A 14,701-nucleotide genomic window follows, 5' to 3' on the forward strand; every position below is an offset into this window, starting at 1 on the left:
CAATTTAACTGGGATGCTGACTGAGCAAAGAAACAAGTTTCACTATCAGTCTTGATAAGAGTGAAGTCTACAAGACATACATCTCGTTTTCTTGGTGCTACCAAGACGACTTCCTTGTTGATGTTTATTACAGTGCCTTGATGTTGATCAAGGATTACTTTGTAGTCAGCATCACATAGTTGACTTATGCTGATGAGATTATGCTTTAATCCATTTACATAAGCAACTTTTGAGAATTTTATGAGGCCATTAGAAAGAGGACCATACCCTTCAGTCTGTCCAGTGGAGTTATCACCAAACACCACTTTAGGACAAGGTGCCTCTGTATAGTTATCCAGCAGGGACTTAGAGCCAAACATGTGTTTTGAACAACCGCTGTCCAAATACCACACTCCTTTTCCCAGCGAGCCTTGCATGGATATAAAGAAAGGATTTAGGGTTCACTTTGTTCATCCATTGCCATGTCAGCAGGATTAACTAGAGGTACTTCAGAGGAGGATATTGGCTCTTCAGAGGAGGATATTGGCTCTTCAGAGAGAGCCTCCTCAAGAGTAGTGTGATTTCCTACAGAGACAAGACTAAAGGTCTTATCTTCATTGGAGGGCATTATGCTGGTTTCATTACTATGAAGATATGCATAGCTGCTCACTACATCAGGAGCACTATACTCAACTAGCATTGAAGGTTGCCCCCAAGCATTTGAAATGACCCTCTAAGAATGGGGAAATTCAATGTGCTGAGCTGCAATATATTCAGCAATGCTTGCATTTGTGACAGAAGAAGTGTCACTGATTACTGGTTCAGTAGAGAGGTTCTCACTGATCCTTGTAGTGGAAGAAGATGTTTCAGCAGATCCAGAGATGTTTGGTTGAACTACAACCGCTGGAACATCTCTTGAGCTGACTGAAATGCATTCAGAGGCAACATGTCCTCTGCTGCTACAAAGATAGCATTTTTTGTCAGAGGGGTTGCCTTGATTCTGAATAAGAAAGTCCCTCAACTGAGAGGAAAGATCATTTACTCGTTGAGTAAGCTCATTTATTTGAGGAGAAGAGGAGGATGAAGCCTTGCTCTTTTGCTTAGACTTGTATTTATTCCTTTGTCTAAGTTTAGGAGGGGGCAATTGAGGAACAGGACCAAGGATGGAATCACCATGATGATTTTGAGGATTTTAATGTCCTATAATCATGGTCCATGCTTGCTTTCCGGCAGGATAGGAAGAAGAGGATTTGGAGTCATGGATCTGATTTGATGATTTGGAGTCACTGACCTCATTTGCCTATGAGGTAAGTACTCCATGTTCGATATTGAGGATTGATTCAAATGGTTAGGAGTTATGGATCTGATTTGACGATTTGGAGTCACTGACCTCATTTGCCTATGAGGTAAGTACTCCATGTTCGACATTGAGGATTGATTGTGCTGAGAAGGCACTTGTCCTCTTTGTGGAGTAGTAGGTCTCATTTGCTGATGTGGCAAATGTCCCCGCCGAGGAGTTATAGGCCTTACTTGCTGATGTGGCAAATGCCCTCGCTGAGGAGTGGTAGACCTATTTTGAGAAGGCAGTCTTCCCCTTTTTTAAGTGTTATGCCTTAGATTTGATTTTAAAGGCATAGATTGAGATGCCATATGAGATTGAGAGTCAGCAGGTACAACCTTTGTGGGAAGTACTTGTTGATGTCTTGCATCAACGAACCTAACCCATCTGTTCATTAGACGATCATGTTCAGACATGGGATTAGCATGGGTAGGTTCCAGCTGAGACGAAGATTGAGCACTAGAGTGTTGCTGAACGACCTGATTAACTTGCTGAGGAGTACCATAGTCATAGGGAGCAGCAATAGTGCTTCTTTTAAAGGGCTCAACACCTTTTACAGATAGTCGCTGAGGAGCAATGGGTACATACCCATTACTTGAAATATCCCCTTTAAAGGTTCTGGGTGGAGAATGTTGAATTCTCCCTTCATGTGGCATCATGCCAACAATGGGAAGGTGAGAGAACATGTCAAAAGTACTGGTTGAGGAACTGTTACTTTTAACATTAGAGGAAGAGGGCACACTGGTGGAACATGTAGCCTTAAAATCCATCTCAGCATGGTAATCATTTTGTCCCTTGACAAAATTCCACTTTTTCATCTCTTTAGGAGAGATGGTAGATGAAGAAGGTGGAGGAATAGAGATTTCAGGCTTTACATCATCATTAAATGAGTCAGCAATTGAGGCAGCAACATCAAAATTGCCACCAATCACTGCTTGTACTTGAGCAGGGACTTGCTCACTCAAGCATTGATGCTGAAATTTGGAAGCCTTTGACCAGGAGGTCATAATCTTCTTCAGATTGGAAACTTCTGCCTTGAGAGTTTCATTCTCAAGTTGGAGTTTCTGAGTCATTAACTCATGAGATTGAAGTTCAATATGAACATTTTTCAATTTCATAAGTTTTTCAGATTTTTCACTTAACTCTACTCTAGCAGAGTTAAGTTTAGATTAAAGTTCAGCACGTAGACTTTCTACGAACTGAAGATCACAAGAGAAAGACTCAATAATTTTGGTCTTGTCATGATCAGAAGAGGAGGAAAGAAGAGAGTGTACCTTTTTAACAATGACGTTTACCCACTGACTAGAGGAGACTTGATCCTTTGTCAGAGCATCACTGTCAGCAAGTGCCATAAGGCAAATGGCATCAACATAATCGTCATCATCAGAATCATCTGAGTCAGCCCAATCATGTTTTTCAGCAACAAGTCCTTTGGCTAGTACTTTAGCATCCTCTGTTTCAGCCACCTTAGCCTTCAGCTGATAGTATTTGTTCCTGTATTCATCAGCAGATTTAGAAGGGTTAGGTTTAGGAGCTGCAGGAGTGGGAATAGAGACTCTGCACTCCTTCTGGTAGTGACCTTTTCTGCCACACCTCCAGCACTCTTCCTGTGATTTATCAACAGGAGGTTTGAGGGGAGCAACCGTTTTGCGATTGTTCCACCTTCTGGAGTATTTTCTACCAGCAACAAGGGCAAAGCCCATAAAATCATTAAACAAATCTTGTTTCTCTTCATCATCCAGCTCATCAATGAGAGTCTGAATAGGTGCTGGAAGATTTGAAATACTGGCACCATCATAGAGATCGATAGGCTCAGTAGAAACAAAAGCTATAGGGTCAGAGATAGAATGGGAGGAGATGCTGACAGAGGAAGAAGAAGAAGAAGGGCCAGCATGTCTTTTGGATCAGCAGAGGCTCGAATGTTTTGAGCCAATGCTCTCTCTTCAAATTGAAAAGTGCCAAAAAGTTCTTCAAGATCAAAATCTTGGATTTTCTTCGTTGTACGAAGAGTTTGTCTTAAGTTTTGCCACTTAAGAGGAAGGGAGTCGATGAATTTATGATATACTTCAAAATTATCATGAGTAATGCCAACATTTGTCATATCATTGAGCAACCCTTCAAAGCGAGTATAGGTGGTCTCAAGACTTTCATCAGGAAGAGAGAAGAAGTTTTCATAAGCTCGTTTCAAATCAATTTTCTTGATTGTGATGAGGTCAGCAGATCCTTCATAGGTGCTGACCAATCTATCCCATACTTCCTTTGAAGAGGGATACTTAATGACTAGCTTCATGATTTCAGTGGGAAGAGTGACAATAATCATGTTTTTCAACCTAGCATCAAGATTTACCAGCTTTCTTTCTTTATTTGTCCATTGAACCTCTAGTTTAACCAGGTCAGTGACTATCTCAGGAGCTTCAGGTGTAGCTCCTGGAGTCCTTTGGACATACATCGGTACGTATGGACCCTCAGTTAATATGGTCATTAAATAGGGTTCCACACCAGAGATGTGAAGAAGCATCCTCTCCTTTCAAGATGCAAAATCCTTGGGCTCGAATTTAGGAGGTGTCGACACGTAGCCAAAGTCACGTGTGTTCACAAGGCTGGGAACAGAAGACATGTTCTTGTTTTAGAAAAGGGTTTCAAGAAAGATTAAAGAACAGAACTTGTTCCAATGATTTAGGAACGGTGGCTCTGATACCACTTGATGGTCCACGAATGCACAACTTATGTTATATTTAAATTAGACAAGAAAGCACATAAGAAGATAAATAACAAGAACAACAACAAGTTCAATTGTAATAGATCAATGCAAGGATAATCATATGTATCATTGATTAAATGATGAATACATGGTTGATCTTACACACTTGATTTACAAGAATACAAAAGAACAAAGGTAATTACTAAGTCTAGACACACTAAAAACTTGAACAATTACAAGTGACACACACTTTCAAGGTGACAAACACACTTGATACAATGCGGCTGTGTTGCTTTATATAGAGGAAAAATTAGGGCAACACAACCTTCCTTTGATTGTGATAGATGGTGGTTGTCGACATTCCATTGGCTCCTTGTACTTCCAAGCAAGAGCCTTTGTCTTCTTTACCAAAATGGGTATGAGAGAAGACCCAAGTTTTGGTCCCATACTGTACCTTTACCAAGTAAGGTATGTTACAGTTGGAAGAACCACCATGTGACTCTTGTCTTCATATGGTTTGAATACTTCCCGCCATGACAAACATTTGGTCAGCATGCATCCCGCTGAAGAGAGTCACTGGACTCGCTGAAAACTTGATGACTATACATGTCAGCGAGTAAGTCTAATCAGCGAATCCAAGACTCAACAGAACCAATCATGCCTCTATAGGCAGTGGTGTTCACTGGCTTCCCATCAGGGTCTGAATCTATTGTTAAAGGTTCAGAAATTGGAGTTGATTTTGAAGGTGAATTCATATCGAATTTTTTTAAAATATCTCTAACATATTTTTCTTGATTAATAAAAATACCATCACTGGTTTGTTTAATCTGGAGTCCAAGAAAAAATGTTAATTCACCCATTAAACTCATTTCAAATTTTGAAGACATGATTTATGAAAATTTCTTGCACAAAGATTCATCAGTAGAACCAAAAATAATATCATCAACATAAACTTGTACCAACAGAAGATTACCTCTTTCACGAAGAATAAATAAGGTCTTGTCAATTGCACCTCTTTTGAAACCGTTTTCTGATAAGTGTTTGGTCAGAGTATCATACCATACAGTGCCTTGTCCAGACGATATACCCAATGTGGATGCTTTTCATCAATGAAGCCTGGAGGTTTCTTGACATAAACTTCTTCTTCTTCTAAATCTCCATTCAAAAATGCACTTTTTACGTCCATCTGGTAGACCTTGAACTTATGATGAGCAGCAAAGGCTAAAAACATTATGATGGCTTCTAACCTTGCTACTGGTGCAAATGATTCTTCAAAGTCAAGGTCTGTCTGGACGTACCCTTGTGCCACCAATCTGGCCTTATTTCTGATCATATAACCATCTTCATCAACCTTATTCCTAAAGACCCATCTGGTTCCAATTGGTTCTTTCTTGCCAACTAGAGGAGGAACCAGATTCCAAACTTTATTTCGTTCGAACTGGTGAAGCTCTTCTTGCATAGCTATCACCCAGCTTGGGTCATTCATTGCCTCGTCAATCTTCTTTGGTTCAATCAGTGATAAGAAGCTGACATATAAACATTGTTCACTGGAGGCACTTCTGGTCTGAACCCCTCTACTGGAGTCACCGATAATCTGGTTGATTGGGTGAGCTTTTGTCCACTTAGAGTATTGATCAGGATTGTTTCTTACAACAATATCAGTGCAAGAGTTCAATTGATTTTCTGGAGTAGGATCTTGCCAGACAACTTCAGCATCTTCATCAGAATCTGTAAAATCACGATTTGCATCATGAAATTCTTCATTTAAAGGCATTTCTTGGATTACTGGCTCAAAATCAATTGAATCTGATACTGGAGGAGTAGTACGAACATCTGATCCAATAACAAGTTCAGGGGGTAGTTTGAAACTTATTGAAGGGTAGAATGAAGTATTACTGGAAGGTTTTTCAAGTTTCACTGGTTCCAAGTCAGGATGACTGGAAACATCTTCAGATGAATCTTTATTGTAGTGGATAGGATCAGATTCACCAAAGATAATTGGACTTTCTGGGAGATAATTAAGTGTTGGCTTTTATTGATTGCTTCATTTGACTCATCAAATGTGACATGAATTGACTCCTGGACCTTTTCCAGTCTTTTGTTGTAGACTCTGAAGGCTTTGCGAATGGCTGAATATCCTAAGAAATATCCTTCATCAGCTTTGGCATCAAATTTGCCTAACTGACTGGAGTCGTTCAGGATGTATATTGGACATCCAAAAACGTGAAAATAACCAATATTTGGTTTTCTATTTCTTAATATTTCATAGGATGTCTTCTTGTGTCTTTTCACATATACTGAGCGATTTTGAGTGTGACAAGCAGTTGCAATTGCTTCAGCCCAGTACATTTTAGGAAGACCAGATTCAGCAAGCATACTCCTGGCAGCTTCTATCAGCGTTCTGTTCTTTCTTTCTACAACTCCATTCTGCTCTGGAGTGTGTGCTGATGAGAAATTCTAGGAGATGCCAGTATCAGTGTAGAATTTCTCCAGAGTTGCATTCTGGAATTCTGTTCCATTATAACTTCTTAACTGACACACTTATCGCTTGTATTCGAGTTCAAATTTGCTTGATAAGAGCGATGACTTCAGCAGCAGTTTCATTCTTTGACCTAAGAAGTATTACCCAACAATATCTGAACATTCACTGGACCAAAGAGGTCCATATAAAGCATATGAAGAGGTTCAGATATGCTAAAATTCTGTTTTGTTTTGAAACTGGTGCGTCTCTACTTCCCCATCTCACATCTTGGACATGGCTTTTCCTTTTTGGAAGAGATAGAAGGTATCCCATCTGCAAGTTGTTTTCTGGAAAAGTTGTTGATATTTTTGAAATTTAAATGGGACAACCTTTTATGCCATAGCCAGTTTGTGTCTTCATCAGCCTTGGTATAGAAACACTGCTCTGAAGGAGAGCTTTCCATATCCATTACGTACACATTCCCTTTTCTGGGAGCAATCAATACTACCTTCTAATCCTTATTAAATACGATGCCTTGAGAGATGTTAAATAACACCTGGTAGCCATCATCACACAACTGGCTCACAATTATGAGATTATATTTCAACCCATTTACATAAGCCACTCGTCTGAATTTGACTTTACCATTATTTAGAACACCGTATCCCTCAGTCTTTCCAGAACCATCATTTCCAAAAGTAATCGAGGGTCCGTCTGAAACTTCGAACTCCTCCAGCAGGGTCTTACATCCGGTCATTGTCCTGCCAGCAGCGCTGTCAAGATACCAAATATATTTCTTTCGATCGCCTTGCACATCCACCAGATTATTAGTTTAAAGGTTTGTGAACCCATCGACTGATGGGTTCACTTGATCCACAAGGATGGATCCCAACTGGTATCTGGTTGATTTCACTTTCAAAAATAGTGGGTTTCTCAGTAAACACCACTGGAACTGACAGTTTTGAAACCTTTTTCATTTTCTTGTGAATAAGTGTGCTCGATTTTTCTTTCTTGGAAAAAGGTTTTGTATTTTGTTTAGGGCCAGATGAAGTACCCTCAAAATTGTTAATTCTTGCATTACAACTTTGAACTTGACGAGCCAGTAGTTGAAACTGACTCTCCAGCCTTAACAAAATATTTTCTTCAGATGACACAATAGCCTTTCCAGTTGACTGTACTTTTGGCTTAGGTGGAGGAACAACATTCTGCTTAACCTTATTGACTGGAGCATTCATTTGTGGAGCTCCAGTCTTAACCTCAGACAATTAAACAGGAGGAATAATACAAGTTTTGGGTGTTGTTGGTTCATCATAGATAGTGATAGGTTTTAACACTTCAGGCAGTCGGTCAACAACAGGTATTAATGCAGCAGCATTAACATCCCCCCAGATATGCACGTTTTTGGGATGGGTACTGGTTACGTGCAGCATCATATGGTTTCTTGGTCTCAAGCCATGACTGGATAACATGTTTTTCTTTTGATAAAAGATTTTCCAGTTCTTCTTTTTCTTGGACCAGTTGTTCAGTAACCAAAACTTGTGCTTTGAAAGCGAGTTCAATATCTTGCAATTCTTTTAACTTAGATTGTAAGTTTGTCATTTCAGAAAAATCTGTTTCAAAATTATTTGACATTTCTGAACGAACTGTTTCCACAAACATTAAATCAGAGTTTAAAGCTTCAGCAATGTCCAATTTTAATTCAGGATCAGTTTCTTTGTCATAATCTATTACCTTTTTAATGACAATATTCACCCATCTTCCAGATGTGACATCTTCTTTCACCAGATGCTCTTCATCAGCTAGAGCCATATAACAACAATCTCTTTCCTCTTCATCATCAACTGATGAGTCATCAGAGGGAACCCATTCTTCTTTTGCCACCATGCATTTATTGTTATCTTTTTCTACAGACATGAGAGCAATTTGAGCCTTAAGCTTTTTGTATTTTAATCTGTAGCTATCATCAGGGTTGTTATACGAAGTTGATGGACCAGATTGTGAGACAAACTGATTTGACTTGCACTCTTTCATGAAATGACCTTTTCTGCCACACTTAAAGCATGTCAGATTGGTCTTGTCAGTGGAAGAACTGGGTGCATTGTGTCCAGTGGGTCTGTTAGCTCTGGCTTTAAAACGGCCAAACGTTTTAGCCATCATAGCCATCAGATCATCACTATCAGTTTCATCATAATCTGGAGAGATATTATTCATGACTCGAGAATCCATTAATTCAGACATCATCTTCTTCATTGAAAATACATTCTCGGAAGACATTAATGCTGCACATGGTGGTTCAGTATGACTAACCACAGGGGAACTATTGGAAGCATGATTAATAGCATCTTTTTCTGCCTCAATTCTCTGGGTTTGATTCTCTTCAGTGAATCTGAAGGCTCCATACAAAGATGTCAGAGTATGGGAATGCAAGGTTTTACCTTGTCTCAAGTCCACGATCATATGAGACCATTTTGAAGGAAGAATATCACAAAATTTTTCAAGAAGTATGTCCTTGTCCTTTTCTACCCCAAGCCCTCTTAACTGGTTTATGATGGACACAAATCCGGTGTAGATACCAGTTAATGATTCATTAGGTAGGGCAAAAAATGACTCGTACTTCTTATTTAAAGCTACTTTCCTGGTAACAATAGTATCATCACCACCTTCATACTGGTTCACTAGTTCATCCCACATGCTTTTGGCACTGGGATAAAGCACTAGTGTGGGAATAAGAGCTTCAGGAACGACCCCGAGGATCATGACTTTTAAGGTAGTGTCAATATTGACCAGTCTCCTTTCCTCTTCAGACCAGTGTTCCTCTCTCTTTTCCCTCCCAGATCTTGCTCCAGTTGGATCAAGAAGTGGATTGAGAGGACTTCTAGGAATATAAGGTCCTTCATTTAAAATTTTAAGCATATTCCTCTCAATACCAGTAACATGTAATAACATCCTAGCTTTCCACGTGCCAAATTCATCACCATTCCCACTGAATTTGGGAACAGGAGTGTTTGAGTAGTGCACATGCACGTGTGGAGAAGTAGGAATAGGAGGTGGTGGTGGTGGATTATTGTTAGCATGGTCATTGGTTTGTTGAAATTCATTTATGGGTGGAGGTCCAGTGTTTAAAGGGTTTCCTTGTGTATTCTCTGGCTTGGCCATCGAGAGAATGCATATCTAGGCAAGTATGTTAGCCTTCTGCTCTAATTCCAATTGTAAAGTCCCTCACTCGATGGTTTAACCCACAAGTGTAGAATAACAAGTCAAGTAATCACTAGATAGGACTAGTATGAAACTTCAAGTAAGCACTAGATTGGACTAGTATTACGATAAATATAAATGCAAGAATATATATAAAGTAATACGTACTTAAGCAATATAAAGATAAGCAAGTAAGTAAGTGGTGAGACACAATGTAATTTTCAAGTGTATTCTATTTATTGATGTTAAATAAAATACAAGGTTGTTGCGGAACAAGATATTACAAAGTAAGTATCTAAACAACCTATGAATTACAAGTGATCTAATCTTTGCTAAATAAACTCTTTGATCGAAATACTTAAAGTTGTGAAGTATGACTGTTTAGATCGAGAGTATTTGAGCAAAGGCACCAAATTGCAAAAGTATGTAATTTGGACGGGAAGTAACTTGGTATTTATAGGCAAAAAGAATAAATATAATATTCTTTTTGCCGTACAAATATGGTTACATGCATTTAAAGAAATTACTTTAATTCCTTAAAAGCATTGATTAAAGTACAAGAATAAAGTCACATGATAGTGACTTGTCTTCAGTAGATTGTCCGGTTAAAGGCATGTAAAGGCATAAAGTCAATTCCTCGTAATCAGTCTTCGACTTCAGTGACAATGTTCTTCAGTGGAAAGATCTTGACTGGATTGAAGTCCAGTGAACAAATCTGGTGGAATCCAGATTTCTATACATGTAAGTTGTTCACTAGTCTTCACATAATTTCTGGACAAATCTTAAGAGGGCTGCAGTAGTCACGTCTGGAGTGAGTCCAGTAAATCTGGACCTAACAATAATTGCTAGATCTGCTATTACCTGATGGCAATCACGGAAAATACACAGGGTGTTGGATCTGACTCTAATGAAACTAATGCTAATGTTGACTTTCCTGTTTCACCTCGTAATGTTAACAATAATCCACCACCTCCTCCTCCTCTTGTTTCTCCACATGTGCATGTGCATTATTCTAATACTCCCTGTCCCAAATTCAGTGGGATTGATGAGGAATTTAGTACGTGGAAAGCAAGAGTTTTACTTCATGTTACTGGTATTGATAGGAATATGTTAAAAACTTTAAATGAACGACCTTATATTCCTAGAAATCCTATTAATCCAATCCTTGATCCAAGTGGTTCAAGGACTGGGAGGGAAAAGAGAGAAGAACATTGGACTGAAGAGGAAACTTGTATCTCACTATACACTTCTCAGAAACATGATCCTCGAGGCTGTTACAGAAACTCTTATTCCCACATTAATACTCTATCCTAATGCGAAAGTATTATGGGATGAATTAGTTAACCAGTATGAAGGTGGTGATAACTCTGTTAGCACCAGAAAGGTTTTTTTAAATAAGAAGTATGAGTCAATTTTTGCTCTGCCCAATGAATCATTAACTGGTACTTATACCAGATTTATGTTAATTGTAAATCAGTTAAGGGCTCTTAGTGTCAATAAAGACATGGATATACTTTTGGAAAAGTTTTGTGATATTCTTCCCACTAAATGGTCTCATATGATTTTGGTTTTAAGACAAGGAAAAACACTTCACAAACATACACTTTCAACTCTGTATGGTGCTTTTAGATTTACTGAAGAAAACCAAGCTCAAAGAATTGAGGCTGAAAAAGATGCTTTAAACCATGCATCAGACCATGCTGCTGTGACCAGTCATTCTGGGCCACCATGTGCAGCCTTATTATCTTCAGAGAATGTATTCTCAATAAAGAAGATTATGTCTGATCTTATGGAGTCTAGAGTTACTAATAACATCTCTCCAGATTGTGAGGAAGATGACTGTGATGATTTGATGGCCATGATTGCTAAAACATTTAACCGTTTTAAAGCAAGAGCCAAAAGAACCACTGGACACAATGCACCCAGTTCTTCCACTGATAAGACCAATTTGACATGCTTTAAGTGCGGCAGAAAATGTCATTTCATGAAAGAGTGCAAGTCCAATCATTATGTCTCACAATCTGGTCCGTCAACTTCTTATAACAAGCCTGAAGATAATTATAAGCATAAATACAAAAAGCTTAAGGATTGCACTTATGGCACAACAAATGGAAAATAACAATAATAATAAGTGCATGGTTGCTGAAGAAGAATGGATTCCCTCTGATGACTCATCAGTCGATGAAAATGAGGAAAAAGATTGTTGTTATATGGCTCTGGCTGATGAAGAGCATCTGGTGAAGGATGATGTCACATCTGGCAGATGGGTAGACATTGTAATCAAGAAGGTTAGTGATTATGATAAAGAAACCGATCCAGAATTGAAACTAGATATTGCTGAAGCTCTAAGTTCAGATTTAAATTTTGTGGAAACTGTCAGATTTATAGCTTAAATGGTATTGAAACTGATTCCTCTGAAAACTTTGTTTTAAAATCTAAACTAAAAGAACTTCAAGATATTGAACTGGCATTTCAAGCCCAGGTGTTGGTGACTGAACAACTTTGTCATGAAAAAGAGGAATTAGAAAGAGTTTTAGAAAGTGAAAAACAAGTCATAAAATCTTGGCTTGAAACCAAAAAACCCTATGATGCAGCAGTGAATCAATATCCATCACAAAAACGTGCATTTCAAGATGGAAACATTCATGCTGCTGCCTTAATTCCTGTACTTGATAAATTGCCAGAAAAGGCCCGTCCAGAAATAATTTATGATGAACCAACCACACCCAAGGCTTGTATAATTCCAGCTGATATCCAAGTGGTTAATACTGGAGCACCCCAGATGACTGCTCCAGTCAAAAAGAAAGTCAAAAATTCTTTGCCATAGACTATTTCCAAAAATCCCCAGATTAAGAAGAAGAATCCTAGTCCTCCTTCTAAGTCGAAAGCCCAGTCATCTGGAAAGGCTGAGTCACCTGAAAATGAAATTTTGTTAAGGTTGGAAAGCCATTTTCAACTATTGGCTCGTCAAGTTCAAAGTTGTAATGCAAGACTGAACAATTTTGAGGGTACTTCGTCTAGTCCAAAACAAATTTCAAAACCGTTTTCCAAGAAAAATATAGATGTCTCTTCCAGAGAGAAAAAGAAAAAGGTTTCTAAACTATCTGTCCCAGTGATTTTTGATAAACCCAATGTTGAAAAACGTGAACTCGACCAGATACCAACAGGGGTCCACAAGGCTGGATCTAGAGAACCCATCAGTCGATGGGTTCCCAAATCTAACTAACTAATCTGGTGGATGTGCAGGGCGATCGAAAGAAGTATATTTGGTATCTTGACAGTGCTGCTGACAGGACTATGACCAAATGTAAGACCCTGCTGGAGGAGTTCACCATTTTTGATGGACCCTCCATTACTTTTGGGAATGATGGTTGTGGAAAGACTAAAGGGTATGGTGTTCTGAATAATGGTCAAGTCAAGTTCAGACGGGTGGCTTATGTTAATGGTTTGAAATATAACCTAATAAATGTGAGCCAACTGTGTGATGATGGCTACCAGGTGTTGTTTAATATCTCCCAAGGCATCTTATTTAACAAAGATTGGAAGGTAGTATTGATTGCTCCCAGAAAAGGGAATGTGTACGTAATGGATATGGAAAGCTCTCCTTCAGAGCAATGTTTCTATACAAAGGTTGATGAAGACACAAACTGGTTATGGCACAAAAGGTTATCCCATTTAAATTTCAAAAATATTAACAAGTTGTCCAGAAAACAACTTGTAGATGGAATACCTTAAGTTTCCTTCATAAAGGAAAGGCTATGTCCAGGATGTGAAAAGGGAAAGCAGAAGCGAGTCAGTTTTAAGAAGACCAAGCAAAATTTTAGCATAACTGAACCTCTTCATATGCTTCATATGGACCTCTTTGGTCCAGTGAATGTTCAGACACTTGCTGGTAACAGATATACCCTGGTGATTGTTGATGAGTATACCAGATACTCTTGGGTTATCTTTCTAAGGTCTAAAAGTGATGCTGCTGCTGAAATCATCAGTCACATCAAACAAATTGAACTCAAACACAAGCATAAAGTGTGTCAGCTAAAAAGTTTTGTGTTGACACTGGCATCTCTCAGAACTTCTCATTAGCTCGTACGCCAGAACAAAATGGTGTTGTAGAAAGAAAGAATCGTACACTGATAGAAGCTGTCAGGAGTATGCTTGCTGAATCTGGTCTCCCAACAAGTTATTGGGCTGAGGCAATTGTAACTGCTTGCCATACCCAGAACCGATCAGTTTATGTTTAGAGACACAAAAAGACTGCATATGAAATGCTCAGAAAAAGGAAACCAAATATTGGTTATTTCCATGTTTTTGGATGTCCAGTTTACATCCTGAATGATTCAAGTCAGTTAGGCAAATTCGATGCCAAAGCTGATGAAAGATTTTTCTTGGGTTATTTAGAAATTCGAAAAGCCTTCCGAGTCTACAACAAAAGACTGAAGAAAGTTCATGAGTCAATTCATGTCACATTCGATGAATCCAATGAAGCAATCAATAAAAATCCAATTCTTGATTCAACCCCAGTAATTCCAATTGTCTTCGATAAATCTGATCTTATCAACTACAATAAAGTTCAAAAAGTTGTACCACCCAGCACTACTTTGTTCTATCCTTCAGTAAGCTTCAAACTATCCTCTGAAGTTACCATTGGATCAGATATCCGTACTACTCCCCCAGTATCAGTTTCAGTTGAATCTATACTAGTTCTCCATAACTCTGAATCTCTCCAGGATACTGATCCAGTACTCCAGGAAATGCCACAAAATGATGAATTTTATGATGCAAATCATAATCTTACAAATTCAAATGAAGATGTGGAGATTGTCTGGCAAGACCCTCTACCTGATGCAGCACTAGAGGGAAATCAATTGAATCCTTACACTGATGTTATTGTTCATAATCCTGGTCATTACTCTAAGTGGACAAGAGCTTATCCAATTGATCAGATAATTGGTAATCCCACTAGAGGTGTTCAGAATGTTGAAGCCATTGCTTAGGTTAATGTGGAAAAAGTAACTGGTACTGATGC

This window comes from Erigeron canadensis, chromosome 8, assembly GCF_010389155.1.
Source record: "Erigeron canadensis isolate Cc75 chromosome 8, C_canadensis_v1, whole genome shotgun sequence".
Lineage (NCBI taxonomy): Eukaryota > Viridiplantae > Streptophyta > Magnoliopsida > Asterales > Asteraceae > Erigeron > Erigeron canadensis.